The sequence below is a fragment of the Canis lupus genome, chromosome 22 (assembly GCF_003254725.2).
Source record: "Canis lupus dingo isolate Sandy chromosome 22, ASM325472v2, whole genome shotgun sequence".
In the NCBI taxonomy this organism is placed as follows: domain Eukaryota; kingdom Metazoa; phylum Chordata; class Mammalia; order Carnivora; family Canidae; genus Canis; species Canis lupus.
The window spans coordinates 2,783,776-2,799,007 of record NC_064264.1 but is presented as its reverse complement, the minus strand read 5'-3'; the positions used below and the strand labels follow the sequence as shown (position 1 = coordinate 2,799,007).

The window sequence follows — 15,232 nt, the reverse complement described above, 5'->3', positions numbered from 1 at the left end:
TGAGTGAGATCATACGGTATGTGTCTCTCTCTGATTTATTTCACTCAGCATGATACACTCTAGGTCCTTCCATGTTGTTGCAAATGGTAAGACTTCATCCTTTTTGATGGCTGAGGAATATCCCATTGTATGTAGATACCACTCTTCTCTACCATTCATCTGTCCAGGGACATGTGGGCTCTCTCCATGGTTTGGCCCTTGTTGATAATGGTGCAGTAAACATCGGGGTGTATGTTCCCCTTTGAATCTGTATTTTTGTATCCTTTGGCCAACTACCCAGTAGCACGATTGCTGGGTCTATTTTTAACTTCTTGAGGAACCTCCACACTGTTCTCCAGAGGGGCTGCACCTGTTTGCACTCCCACCAGCAGTGTAAGAGGGTCGGTTCCCCTTTCTCTGCGTCCTCGCCAACCCCTGTTGTTTCTCCTATCGGTAATTATAGCCATTCTGCCAGGTGTGAGGCCGTGTCTCATCATGGCTTTGATTTGCATGTCCCCGATGATGAGTGATGTTGAACATCTCGTGTCTGTGGGCCATCTGGATGTCTTCTTAGGAAAAGTGTCAATCCACATGTCTCCTGCCCATTTCTTAACTGGATTATTCCGGGGATGTTGAGTTTGATAAGTTCTTTACAGGTTTTGGATACTAAGCCTTTATCAGGTATGTCATTCGCAAATATCTTCTCCCATTCCATAGGTTGCCTTTTTGTTTTGTTGACTATTTCCTTCACTGTGCAGGAGCTTTTTATCTTGATGATGTCCCAATAGTTCATGTTTGTTTTTGTTTCCCTTGCCTCCGGCAACATGTCTAGTAGGAAGTTGCTACAGCTGAGGTCAAAGAGGTTGCTGCCTGTGTTCTCCTCTAGGATTTTGATGGTTTCCTGTCTCACATTTAGGTCTTGCTGAGGTTTTTAAAGGGAAATCGGGTACGTCACCCACGGGGCTTCCTCAAGAGCCTGTGGGTGCTTGATCTGGAGCTCCCTCTGTGTAGCAAGGTGTTGGGGGTAGTCCCTCCGGCCCCCATCTTCACGCCCCCTCTGATTCTTGGTAATAGTGAGAGGTACTTCCTGAGGGGAACTCAGCTCGAAGTAGGTCTGTTTTATTCACAATTAACTTTCAGTCATTTGTCTTTCTTTTTTATTTATTTATTTATTTATTTATTTATTTATTTATTTATTTATGATAGTCACACAGAGAGAGAGAGAGAGGCAGAGACACAGGCAGAGGGAGAAGCAGGCTCCATGCACCAGGAGCCCGATGTGGGATTCGATCCCGGGTCTCCAGGATCGCGCCCTGGGCCAAAGGCAGGCGCTAAACCGCTGCGCCACCCAGGGATCCCGTCATTTGTCTTTCTTTAACCCTGTGGTTCTGCAGGGCTGTAGCTGGCACCCACTGTCCTAGTTTCTTGCAGATACACACGCGCACATTCTTAAACTATAGAGACGTAGCATTTTAGTTTCAACTCATTGCTCACAGTATCAATTTAGTGCCCTCCACGGCACAAAAGCACCCCAGCAATCTTGTTGCCTTGAAAGAAATATTTCCGAAATCAGCCACTCCTGAGAGCTCCATCTCTTGAGTTTTGAGCAAGTTTCTAGCATGCCTGCTATAGAAGCAAAATAAAACACATTATTTTCCAGTCCTGCCTTGCCAAAGATTTCAAAAATACATTGTGAATGTTTTGTGCTTACAGTAAAGAAGAAAGAGTAATACAACAAACGTCTGTTCTCTACCACCCAGATTTGTGACGTGTTAACATTTTGCTGTATTATCCCCAAATTATTTTTTTAAGACGTAAATCACAGATGTAGTGGAAGATTCCCATTTGGGAGAGAGGGCATCCACAATCACATTTCCTCTCTCTCTCTCTCTCTCTCCTATCTTGCATTTTGATGTTTATCATCCATCCCTAATATTTTTAATCATTGACTACATATGTATGGATCCATAAATAAGATTTAGTATTGTCTTGAACTATTTCAACAGTATGGAAATGATACACTACCACACTTCCTTCTGTAAACTGCTTTATTCACTCAATATTATTTTTGAGATTTTTAAAAAATACAGATACACATGGACAAGTTCATTCACTCTACTGAATCATAGGAATAGATGCTTTCTTTATTCTGTGGTTGGTGAGCATTTATTATTGTCCATTTTTCTTCTATAAAAACAATACCCCAGTGAACTGTCTTACACACCTCTATTTGTGCAATTTGAGAAAATATCTCCAGAGTAGAACTGATGGGTCATAGGATGAGATATCTTTAACTTTACTAGACTTTAAAAGTGGTTGTATCAATTTATACAGCCAATAACAATGACAAAGTTTCCTTTTTTTTTTTTAATGTCCTTGCCTCCTCTTTATGGGAAAAATTTCAAATTTACAGAAAAGTTGCCAAGATGATACAATGAACACATGTATCTACTTCATCTTGATTCAACATTTTGCTAACATTTTGCTAAATTTGCTTTCCCTTTCTCTCACTTCAAAATTTCTTGGCCTTTTGCTTTCCATGTTTCTATATATATATATATATATATATATATATATATATATATATATATATTTATATCTTAGAATGAGGACATTCCTCTACATAACATAGTGTAATTATTACAATGAAGAAATCAAATATGGATATAATTCTGTGATATTGTCCAGATTCAAATTTCCCATTGACATAATAATGCTCTTTAAAAATTTTCCCCCAGTCCAAACTCTAATCAGAGATTGAATATTGCATTAAATTGTCATGTATCTTGAGTCTTCTTTAATCCTCTTTAATTAGAAAAACTCTCCAGGCTTTTTTTTTTTTTATCTCATGACATTGACATTTTTTATCCTTGCCAACTCTTCGTAATATCAGACTTCTTATTCTTTACCAAATTGGTGGGAGTGAAACAACATCTCATTGTGATTTTAGTTTGCTTTTTCTTAATTCCTAGTGAAATTGAGGAATTTTTCATAAGCATAATGGAAATTTAGACATCTTTTTAAAATTTGTTTCTTAATATTCTTTACCCATTTCGGTATTGAATTGTTTACCATTTTTAAAGATATTTTATAAAAGTTCTAGATATATTCTGGATACTCAATGACTGTCACTTAAAGGTAATGTTAGCTACGAGGCTGGCCTATGTTGTCAGAGGGTTTTGGTTTGTTTTCTTTTTTTAAAGATTTTATTTATTTATTCATGAGAGACACAGAGAGAGGCAGAGACACAGGCAGAGGGAAAAGCAGGCTCCCTGTGGGGAGCCCAATGCGGGACTCAATCCCAGGACCCCGGGATTACACCCTGAGCCGAAGGCAGGTGGTCAACCACTGAGCCACCCAGGCATCGCTGTCAGAGGTTTTTAATATTTAAATGTATCTATCTTTCCTTTAATGAATTGTGACTTAATAAATCATTTTCCATCCCAATGTCATAAGACATTCTCATAAAGATAAAGATAATTTTAGATTTTTTATCCACTTGAAATCTATTTTTGTTTTAGTGTATGATGCAAATCTAACTTCAACTTTCTATGTGTAATGTATTAGTGCCATTTATTGAAGAATCCATCCTCTCCCCAGTGATCCATAATGCCACCTCGTGTATCAGGTTTGCATCATACACTAAAACAAAAATAGATTTCCACTCAAGAGTGGACTCAGTGGGTCATAGGTTACAGACACCTTTAACCATAATAGATATTGCCAAATTGCTCTTTACGATGGTCGTATTGGTTTATGTGACCAATAACAATGAGATAGTTTCCATTTCTTCATCCCTTCACCAACTCTTTTTTGGAAAAGATTCCATTGGTTTGTTTTTCGATCCACACTAATCAATATCACACTATCTTAGACTAAGTACATCTTGGCAGTAAGTGTTGTTATCTGGTTAGGAGGTTCTCTATCACCAGCTGGCTGCAAGATGAGGAGGAGAGACACCTGCGACAGAGTCAGATTTCCTCAGTTTTGCCTTAGCTCACCTCCATCCCCACTCACAGTCTCACACTGGCTCAATAAAGGCTTATTGGCGAGTGCTACTGAGATTTTGTGGTCATGGAGCATTATTAGGACATTGTGAAGATTAAATGAGCAAGTCCCTGGAAGCGCTTGGTACAAACTAAGCACTTCTATAAATGTAAGCTATTATTACAATTTCAGTTAATGGCAGCGAATCAGTTGAGTCATTCAAATTGGAGACCCGAGGCTCATCATTGATTCCTGTATGGTCCCTCCACCCACAATTACCAAGGCCACGGATTCTACTTCCTTGATATTTCTCAATGCCAGTTACTACTCCCCTTCCCTGCTGCCCATGCCCTGTTTTAGGTCCTCATTGCTGCTTATCTTGATTCCGACCTCCCTGCAGCCCTACTCGTGTTCTCCTAATCCTTTCTCCATGCCTCTGCCAGAATGATATTTCTAAAATAAATTTGATCATGGCGGTCCTCACTGCTTTCAGAAAAAAATATACTTAATTACTACCTGTGTGACCGTGAGTAAGCAACTTAACATCTCATGCCTCTGTTTCCCAATCTGTAAGATGGGGATAATTATAATACCTCTTATAGCTGTTGTGAATATAAAATATAATTTACATGTAGTGCATGGTGCATGATGAATACTCAGGAAATGTTACGGCTAGTTTTGAGTTTCTCATTTTCATTAGTGGATGATGCCTGTGGTGGTTCTGTGTTGCTGACCCTGTCTCCATCATCCTCATCATTTTCTTTCTTTTTATAAGTATGTTAAGTCTCAGCCATGTGGTTTGGGTTGGGTTGACTCTATTTCAACCCTCAGGTCAGTTTCTACTGACTCAAACCAATCAGGGTATCCCATTGCCTTAAGCCAAGTCAGGCCAATGAGAGCCCAAAAAAAGGTTAGTTTGCATCATTGAAAGATGGATTCTCCTTCCCTGAAGATCCTGAGCAAGAATATTTACACCCCCAGGAGCTACATGCTGCCCTTGTAGGACCACAAGTGAAGGCAGCTTTATGAGGAAACAACTCTATGAAGGGCAAAGTGGAGGCTTGAAACAAAATATGCTGGATTACTGGTTCAAGCCTCATGTGAAGGTAGCCCTGTATCTTGACTTTCATGAACCCATTAATTTGCTTTACTCTTTAGGCCAGTTTTAGATGGGTTTTCCACTACTTGCAACATAGAGTCTAACATATAGTACCTCAAATGGATTCTCAAACACCTCCTCTTCTTCCATCCATGCTGTTCTAAGTGAAGCTGACTCTAAGTTCCTTACCTACTATAGTGCGTTGAATGATGGCTCCCCAAAAGGTATATCGACCTGGAACCTGTGAATGTCACCTTGTTTGGAAAAAAAGGTCTTTGCAGATGTAATTAAGTTAAGGAGATACACTTAAAATGAGATATACTGACTTAATGAGATATTCAGTTATCTCGAAATGAGATATATTGAATTATCTGGGTGGGCCCTAAATCCTGGGACAACTGTCCTTATAAGAAGCAGAAGAGGATAAGACATGGTCATAAAAAAAGGCCATGTGAAGGCAGAGACAAACGTTGGAGCATCCATAGCCAGGGAATGCCTGGAGTCATTGGAGGCTGCAAGAGGCAAGGAAGGACTCTCCCTTACAGTCTTCAACACTAGAGCCTAGGGACACTGTACTTTTGGATTTCTAGCTTCCAGGCTATCACAGAATTCACTTCTATTGTTTTAAGCCATCAAGTTTGTGGTGATTTATTATGATAGCCCCCAGGAAATTTGTACACCTGTCTTAGGCAGGCCACCTGTGTACCTAGGACTGCCAGACTGAGGGATCCACATCTCCAAGAGTTGCTGCCCTATACGAGAGAAGTTGCCGGAGTGTATTCTTCACAGCCCCTTCTTCACTCTGGTGCTCCCCTATGTATTTGTAAGACATGATTATTTTCCAGATCCATATCCTGAGATTTCATCTAGGTCCTTTTACTCACCTCTTATATCACAACTTCTGCTAAATGAGGATGGCCATATGTGTAAACCATCTTAGTTTACACCTTCTGTCCCAGTGTTATTATTAATAGCATCCTTTCACTTTCAGAAATGTCTCATTTGGTCAGTTAATTCTATGGCCATCCAAGGTTCAAGCCTTGTTAATGAAACCTATCAGCTTCTGCTAAACTCTTTGTGTTTAAGATACCAATTATTTAAAAAGAGAGAGAGAGAGAGAGAGCAGTAATTACCTTCCTACTCACACTTCCCGAGGAAAGGTGCCTGTGCCCAGAGCTCTAGCCTTTTAATGGCTAGCACCACCTGTTTCCACACCCATGATGGACTGAGGTGGCCACCTGGCTCAAGTGGACCTTAACCATGGACTGGTCAGAAGCAGGTGATCTTGTCATCTGCCTCAAAAAGATGAGCCTGATATGCTAAATTTCAGGAATTTGAACTTGGGAAATCGAGAGACTTGGGAGATTAGGAACGCAGCTGTAATGAAAGGACATGAGGCAGCGTTCAGGACTTGAGTGATAATAATCTGTGAGTCCTGCGGTGAAAGGGATGGGAAGCATCAACTGTCCATCCTGCCACAGGACTGCATGTCTGGAGTTGTGCTCGAGGGGGCGCCAGTCACACAGGACGCCTAACCATCTGCCCTCCCTGCAGTCATGCAGGGAGGTAGCCCTGATTGCTCCGCTCCCTGCACCGCTCTGTTCCCCTTCCAGTTGTTACAGACCCTATTAGTGGTTCTCCTACTCTGCTGGACATTAGAATTCCCTGGGGAGTTGACAAAAAAAAATCCTGATTTCGCGAGTCGCACCCTAGATTGAGTCAATGAGAATCTCTGGAGACTCTCCATAGTCTTCAAACCTCATCAGGTAAGGTGGGTGTGTGGTCAACTTTGAAAATCACGGATACCTCCCTGGGTCCCCTTTTCTGAAGGCATTTGAATGGATCCCTGTTGCAGCCTGAGGACCCATATATATCACTTCTCCATCTCTCGGGGGCCCTCTGACACTTCCCTGATGTTCTAGAGGGAAGGGCAGGGTCTATGACAGTTTTCTTACTGACCAGCTGTCATAATCCTTATCTGGAAAAATCCTGTGCACTTTGCCTGACACTCTAAATAGCAAGGTAGTTAAATTGCCGGCTAATTTCATGAGCTGTTTGAATAGCTCTTTGCATGAAAATGAGAATTATGTAAAACAGAATCTCGGTTTTTGTTCATTGCTCTTGATGCTTCTGTAGACGGGATGAATCATCTCTCAGCTACAACTGGACTGGAATCTCTCTTAAAATACACAGCAGAAGTTGATTGTGCCTTTTTTTTTCTTCCGGTATTTCTTCTTACTGGTTTCAGCCTGTTCATTTTCTACCATGTTTCTGTCCGTCTGCCTGGATACAAACATTCTTCTCTTAGCAGCAGCAGCAGCAGCTGGCAGATGCCTGTGGTTTATAAAAGAGTATGGAGACATAAGAACTATATCTGGGAACAGCCGCCCTTAATAACAAACTGATTCGTGCTCTAGAATTTTCTTCATTAAATGGACATGAAGGAACAGACTTTTCTGCTCACTAGGTGACTTACTCCTGTATTTGCTCTTAAATCATTGGTCGTCTGTTGTTACTAGCAGCACCCAGGCACCCAGCACCTGAGCATGGTTGTTAGAAATGAGGTTAAATGATCTGATTCCAGAAAGAAAAATCTCTTATGATCAACAGTGATAGGCAGGACCTATTTAGAGCCAGATACCACCCACTGCGATGTGCTTAGTTGTCCCCACGAAAAGGTAACAGAGAAAGGTAGCAGCCAAGCATTTTCCAGGTAGACTTGTAGGCCTAGGCTCGTTTATGCAACGGTCATTAATAGTTCTTGGTTTCTTTGTTGATGGGAAGGCCCAGAGATTTGACATGTCTGTCAGCCAAAGTAGAGACTGTGAGACTCCTGGGTGGGGCATTCTAGAGAATAAAGAGAGACGCTCCCCAGTTTTAGAGACTCCATGCTCATTGTCTTTGCTTTTTAACCTGTTTTTCTTGGCTGCCTAGTGAGCTCCTTCTCATCCTTGAAGACCCAACTCAAGTGACAACTCTGTGAAGGTCTCTCTCTTGTTTCCTATGCTAAGGTAAGGGGACCCTGGACATAATGTTATCATTGTACTTCTTCTCTTGAGTCCACTTAGCCATGGCCTGCTTTTCTCACCAGTTAAAAAACCCTCTGAAGGTAGGACTGTCTCTCTGATGCATCCCTTCACCCTACAGCCTGCAAAAGTGTTTGCTGACACATAACTGGTACTCAGTACACAGGTGGTGAGTTCAGAACTCTACAGAAATGACACTAGAAGGGTAGACGGGACTAACGTTATTTAAGGATGTCCTATGTACCCAGCACTTACATTATCTCATCAAATCATCTTAACAAGTAAATATTTGTTACTTCCTTACTAAGTAAATACAAATATAAGAATATTGGGGTTCAGAAATATTAAGAATCTTTCACTGCTGATAAGGGGCAGGGATGGAAGTGGACTCTGGGGCTCTCTGACTCTGTCACATTCTCTCTCCACTCTCTGCCCGTGAGAGCCTGAGTTACCCTCAAAGCCCCCTTTTAAAATTGAACCATATATTCCTTTTCCTTAAATAGAACATGCTAATGAGCACAATTCACCTCATTTGAAAGATCATTCCAAAGATATCAGTGTTAGCCTCATGTATGCAAAACCTTCAAAAAAGTGTAGGTATCCTCAAGCGCACAAGGAAGTAGTTCTTTCAGGAAAAATGGGAGTGTGACTCATACACATATTTGGTATATTAAATTCACAGTATTAAGTAGTTTCATGAGATAGGGGTTCACAACGTGGTGGGTTTCTTTCAAAAACAAGTTCAGAAAACACAGCAGGGTGTGTTAGCGCCTCTCAAAAGCAAACACATTCTGCAATAACAAGTGACCTCAGTCCCACAAGGACTGTAATAGAATAACACCACTTATAGATGAGCTTAGAGAGGCAGGATAGTAGGAAGAGCTTCCCGTCATCATCACGAATGTGTCAGCGACGGTGCTAAGTACTACAGGCTCACAGACACTCTACAAGGAGGATCTTGAAGAGATATTTGCACAACCACGTTCAGAGCAGCATTATTCACAGTTGTTAGAAAGTGGAAGCAACCTGAGTGTCCATTGGTGGATGAGGGGCTAAGCAAAATGTGGTCTACGCAAATGATGGAATATTATTCAGCCTTGAAAGGAAGGAAGTTCTGACACATGCTACCACAGAGATGAACCTTGAGGACATTGTGCCAAACAAAAGAAGCCAGTCACAAAAAGACAAACACTATATGACTCTACTAAGGTACTAAGTAGAGTACGCGAGGTACTAAGAGCAGTCGAATTCACGGAGGGAGGAAGTAGAACAGCGGTGGCCACGGGGCTGTGGGGAGTGGGGAAGGCGAGTTAACGTTTAATAGGTGTGGGGTTTCAGTTGGGGAAGATGAAAAGAGTTGTATGTGTGGCTGGTGGTGTCGGCTGTCCCACATCATGAAGGTACCTAAGTCGTACGCTTAAAATGGCCACAGTGGTAAGTTTTATGGTATACGTATTTTGCTACCATAATAAAGCTGGAGAAACAAAGCAAAAGTAGAATATATGGTTATAGGTATATTCAGAAAACAGATGGAAAGGGGGATGGAAGCAAACACGCCAAGGGGACAACAGTACTTCCCTCCGAGGCCGGGTGGGGAAGCACCGGGACGGGGCAGGTGGACGCGGAACCGGGGCCTCACCGGTAATGCCAACTAGACACCCGCTTCCTCCTGTCCTCCCCTTCTCCCTCCTGGCTCAGTGCTGAAGCCCCGTCCACACGAGCACAGCTGGTTGGCAGTCTCTGAGCCCATCCTGAGGCCCGACAGCTAGGACGGAGGGCAGATGTCGATTTTAGCTTCCGGCCTCCCCACGCTGATAGGAAAGGGCCGGGCTGCAGGCCGGGCTCTCGGGACCCACGGTGGTGCTTGGGGCGGTGGGCTCTGCGCTGCGGCCACATGGCCAAAGGTGTGAAGCAGAGATGGGGGTGTGAAGCCCGTGGATTTTTAGACGATTTCTGACTCCACGAGGTCAACTCTATATAGTCGGAAACCACCACGGTACAGTGAGCACACAAGGGAAAGAAGCTGGGCCAAGCAAGGATCGTGACCTCTGTGAACCCCATTTCCAGCAGCCCCCCAGGGTGCCCTCTCCACCCACCTGCTGAAAGCCAGCAGCTCTTGCCTCCTCCTGCGGGGCTTTTGTTCCCTGTCAAGAAGCAAAGCACCAGTAAGAAATAATGTACGGAGCTGTGCGAGGCCAAAGATGTTCATCACCAGGTTATTTATGACGGTAAATTTTAAAATACTTGAAATATTCAACAACAGGAGGGGAATTCACGTATTTATGGACTGAGAAGAAAGTCAAGAGTGACATTTCAAGTTACCTACCATGTAACTTGAATTACCATGGGTATTTTCTTTGTAGCTTCTTTCTACATTTTCCAAATTCTCCACGGTGAGTTCGCATCCCTTTTGCAATCAGAAACGCAATATTTTGGATTTTTAAAGAAAAGAAACACAGCCAACCTCCCTTTCTCATCATCTCCGTCTTCCACCACCCTGGCTGCCTGTCGCGGGCAGTTTCATCTCTTCACTACGCTCGTTTTCCAGACAAAAACTCACACTCTGCCTTCTCTGTTTCCACTGAGCGCTCTAGGTCCATATGGAATCATTGTTTCCACTGGGAGCGGATTTAGGGACGTAGAATTTTCAGGTGCTCAAGGCCATGGGTGGGTGGAGGGAGGGAACACCGGGGGCAAAACTAGACAGAGGCACAACCGGAGCCCCGCAGATACCGGTGTCACCGTCCCTGCCGGCAGCTGTCCAGCTGAGTTCCCAGTTCCCAGCTTGAGGCCGCCCGAAAGTCAGTAAACAGATGGAATGGAAAGTGAGAGGATGCGAGTGGGGAGGACACCGAGAACCCCCAGCCCACCCCACTCCCAACTGAGGACACCTACAAGTCCCTTCTTTTGTTATTTAAGGTGACTAGGCCGGATGCACCGCATTCTGCTAATTCAGGCCTGGTTGGCCAGCGTTGACTCAACCTTTCTGATCCAAGGTCCAGTCGGTGGTGAGAAACTGTATTCCTGTTTGGGGTTTAGATAGTATCCTGGTAGCAGGGGAGTAAGGCTCCTGCAGGCTGCCATCACCTGCACACATCCCCAAGGGGATCAGGGTAAATCAGGGATACAGACCGTTATTTGGCACCTATTGGATGGCGTGCCATCTGGGCAGCCCAGCCCTGGATAAAAGGGCAGGAGGACGGGCATGGGAAGGGGCGAGACAGCCCGGGGGACGCTGGGGGTGAGCTCAGTGAGCCAGGCTTGCAGACATTTGTGAGGACGAAAGCCTGGAGGATGCCTTCAGGTGGGGCTTCCAGGCCCTGACTGAGCTCCACCCTTGGCTGGCTGCTTCCCGGCCCTGGGGGTCGCCTGGCCGCAGAGGGAAGGGACGTGAGCGTGAGCGAAGCAACGAGGGACGCAGACTCCGAGGAGCCTCTGCCTGTTGCCTGGAATACTTAGGGTACCTGAGGGCCAGGCAGTTCGATGTCCCTGTCATGTCAGCAAGAGAGGGCTACCGTCTAGTAGCTAGTCGGGCAGGACAAGGACAGGGACAGCGGAAACCAACACGCTTGTGCTCAACCAGGAGCAGACAGCACACCCGCGAGAGAGGGGGCTGCTTTGGGGGTGGAGGGACCATGCGAGGCGCCCACTCTGGCCGTGGGTTCACTGAGGAAGGCCTCCCTCCCTCGCCGGCCCATCAGCAGTGGTGGTGCCGGGGAGGGGGAGGCCCGGGCCCTCCCGGCGTGGTGTACCCTGCACTGTAAGGGTACACACTGCACTCTACGAAGTTCCAAGCAAGCAGACACTGGGCGTTTCCTTCACTGCTGTGTCTGAAGCCCCCAGTCAGTGTCGGAAACATCCCAGATGCCCGGAAAATATTTGCTGTCCAGAGAGAGAAACAAACGAAGTGGGAAACTACAAATTAGAAAATCTGCAAGAGAATCTGCAATCCTACCTCGCCCGATGCAGTGTGACCTGCATTCCAGGGCCTTTCCAAGTGACTTTGGGCAAATGACTCAGAACCCGGTGTTTTGTTGGGTTTTGCTTTTTCATCTATAAGGTAGGGGCAATAATACATTACAGGGCTCCTGAAGGGATCGAAGGAGATCAAGTATACCAGAGTGATTTGTAAATTGTAAAGTGTGGAGATGTTCGCTCTTTTGTGATGATGATACGATGAGGACAATACCAGTGACGGTGACAATGACAGTTTCCCTTAGAAGAATGTGGGGGGAAATGGTGAAGGAACTTTAGAGGATCTAAGGTTGATAGGTGGGACAGGAGTGAATATGTTGATGGAAAGAAAAGTCCTAGAAACCAGAGACCCCGGTGCCGGATTTGCTCCAGTGGCTTGTGTAACTAGTCATCCTTCATGAACACCACACGAGGGAAGCTCATTTTAAGGCAAGGAGTATCTTTGCTTCTGCTTTTCTGTTTTTTCTTTTTTTCCAATGCATCTTACATGGTACATTGCTCATTCCAAGTAGAAAACATTTGTTGGGGGAAGAAATGGATGAATGTGGCGAAGAAGAAATGAGAATGTTGGTTAAGCAGAGATTGCTCCCTGAAAGTAATTTGTTCAAGCACAATCAAAACTGATCTTGTTGGGATCCCTGAGTGGCGCAGCGGTTTGGTGCCTGCCTTTGGCCCAGGACGCGATCCTGGAGACACGGAATCGAATCCCACGTCGGGCTCCCGGTGCATGGAGCCTGCTTCTCCCTCTGCCTGTGTCTCTGCCTCTCTCTCTCTCACTGTGTGCCTATCATAAATAAATAAAACAATTTAAAAAAAAACTGATCTTTTTGCTCCCTGATTTAAATATTATCTTGGCTCTTTCTTGCTCAAAAAAATAAAGTCCAAGCATATTAGTATTACCAGGGCATAAAAGGTCCTTCATAAATGGGATCCAACCTATCTCTTCAGTCTCACCCTCCATCACTCCATCTCCCCAGCACTAAGTCCTTGCACAGCTGCCTTTACTTGTCCTACATTCTAATGATGGTAAACTTCTTGGAGCCCCCTGGACAGGCTGGGTCTTTTCACGGGCCATTTCCTCCCTTTGGCACACTCCTGTGCATTTTATTGAGATAGACACTCAATGCTCTGTTCTATAAAGTCCTCCCTGATATTCCCAGCATTTGTTCATTCACAGAACAAGTGTTTCCTTAGAACCCGGATGCAGCCACGAGCACATCAGAGCAGGTCTCTGTCTTCATGGAGTATTCAATCAAATTGGGTAGGAGAGAATCATAGACGAAAGGAAGAGGTTGATGTATGCTATGTTAGGAGGTGGTAAAAGTAAGGGGGGTGGGGACCTGGGGATCAGGTGGTGGGGCACGTGCCATTTTATTTAGGATGATGTATCAGTCAGGACAGGACAGGTTATATTGCAATAACAAAGATACCCCTAAAATTTGATCGATCTATACAATTTGCTTCTAGCTCATGCCACATGACCACTGAAGACCAGCTAAGGCTTAGCTTCATGTTCCTCGCTCTGAAGATAGGCCCAAGCAAGCATTTCAAATTGCATTGGTAGAGGCTGAAGAGAATGAGAAGAAACATACACTGACTGTTAAGGGTTTTACCTGAAAAAAATGACACCAGTTCTATCTTCTTATGTTTTTTGCCTAAAATGAGTCACATAGTCACACTTGACTTTAAAAGGACATGAAAGACCCATCCTACCAACTTCCTGAGAGGAGAGAGAACCAAACATATGAGAATAGCCCCAGTGATTGCTCCACTGGTCAGGGAAGGCCTCCCTGATAAAGGGATACTTTAGCAGAAACCTCAAGAAAGTAAGGAGCTACCTGGTGGATGCTGGGAGTGTGGGACATTATCTTTCTGGCTTCTCAGGCCAAGCAGCTCAGAACCATCTGTACCTCTTTCCTTTCTTCCTTTCCCAGCCCACATTAGACCCATCAGCAAGTCTTGTCAGCCTTACCTTCAAAATACCTCCAGATTTGACCACTGCTGACTGCCTCCTCCTCTGGCTCAAGCCTCAGCATCTCTCCCCTGGATTATTGCCATAGTTCTTACTACTTCTGCCTGTGGCCCCTGCACTCTGTTCTCCAAGAGCAGTTAGAGGCATCCGTCTCAAATTTAAGTCAGATCACGATATACTTCTGTCCAAAGTCGTCGTCGTCTTCTTCTTTTTTTTTTAAGACTTATTTATTTTAGAAAAAGACAGTGTGAGTAGGAGGAGGGGCAGAGGAAAAGAACCCCAAGCAGATTCCCCACTGAGTGTGGGGCCTGACTGGGCTCAAGGTGGGGTTCGATCCCATAACCCATGAGATCATAGCTTGAGCCGAAACCAAGAGTCCCACACTCAACCCACTTAGCCCCCTGGGGACCCCTACTCTGCCCAAAGTCTTCTATGGCTTCCTCTTTCTCAAAGTAAAAGCAGTGTGCTCACAGGGGTTTGTGCTGCCCAGAACCCACCGTGGATGCTCTCCACCCTCATCTACGGCTTGCCTACTCACTCATGCTGTGATTTATTCATCCCGTTTTGTCAATGAAGATTTATTTGAGTGCCTTCTCCATGCTAGGCACCATTCTCAGTGCTGTAAACATAAGGGTGAAAACACATGCCTGCACTGTACGGTGATTAGTCTGCTTACCTGTCTATCTCTTTGACACTTTTAGTCTGTTTTCATGTTACTAATCTACGTAGCTTTGTGCCCAACACTGTGCTTGGCAAGCCTTGGTGAATGATCAGTACTTATTTGAGTGGAGGATGGAGGAGTGGACAGACAAACAAAAGTAGATAGGTAACAGACAGACAGCCTTCAACTTTGCTGGGACTGTGGCATGCGCTAGGTGGACTATACTAGCCTCTAACAGATGAGGTCATTTGCAAGAAAATCCTGACAGTGGAGGGCCCTATCTGAATTTGATCAGCATTTTTAGGGAGACTATAAAAATGAACAGATTTCCTTGTATGAAAAAACGAGCCCCAGACCTGAAACAAGGTAGTCTTGTTAGATGAGTCAACCTTAGGAAAGAAACACAGCTCAAGTGGTAAACCACAGCCCATTTACATACCCCATGGTTTGGCCTGAACTTTGAGAAGAGGAAAAAGATGGGTTGGTGAGGTCAGAAATAAAAGTAATAATTACCCGTAATATTGGAGAAGAAT

The 15,232-nt window shown here is 44.4% G+C and overlaps 1 long non-coding RNA gene across 1 annotated transcript; it reads left to right on the top strand.

Moving 5' to 3' along the window:
- The first annotated feature begins 464 nt into the window (after positions 1-464).
- On the top strand, positions 465-12,859 carry LOC118351915 (uncharacterized). Its single transcript, XR_004808130.2, has 3 exons — positions 465-660; positions 8,000-8,076; positions 11,011-12,859. It is a non-coding gene; the product is annotated as an uncharacterized LOC118351915 (long non-coding RNA).
- Positions 12,860-15,232: the final 2,373 nt, after the last annotated feature.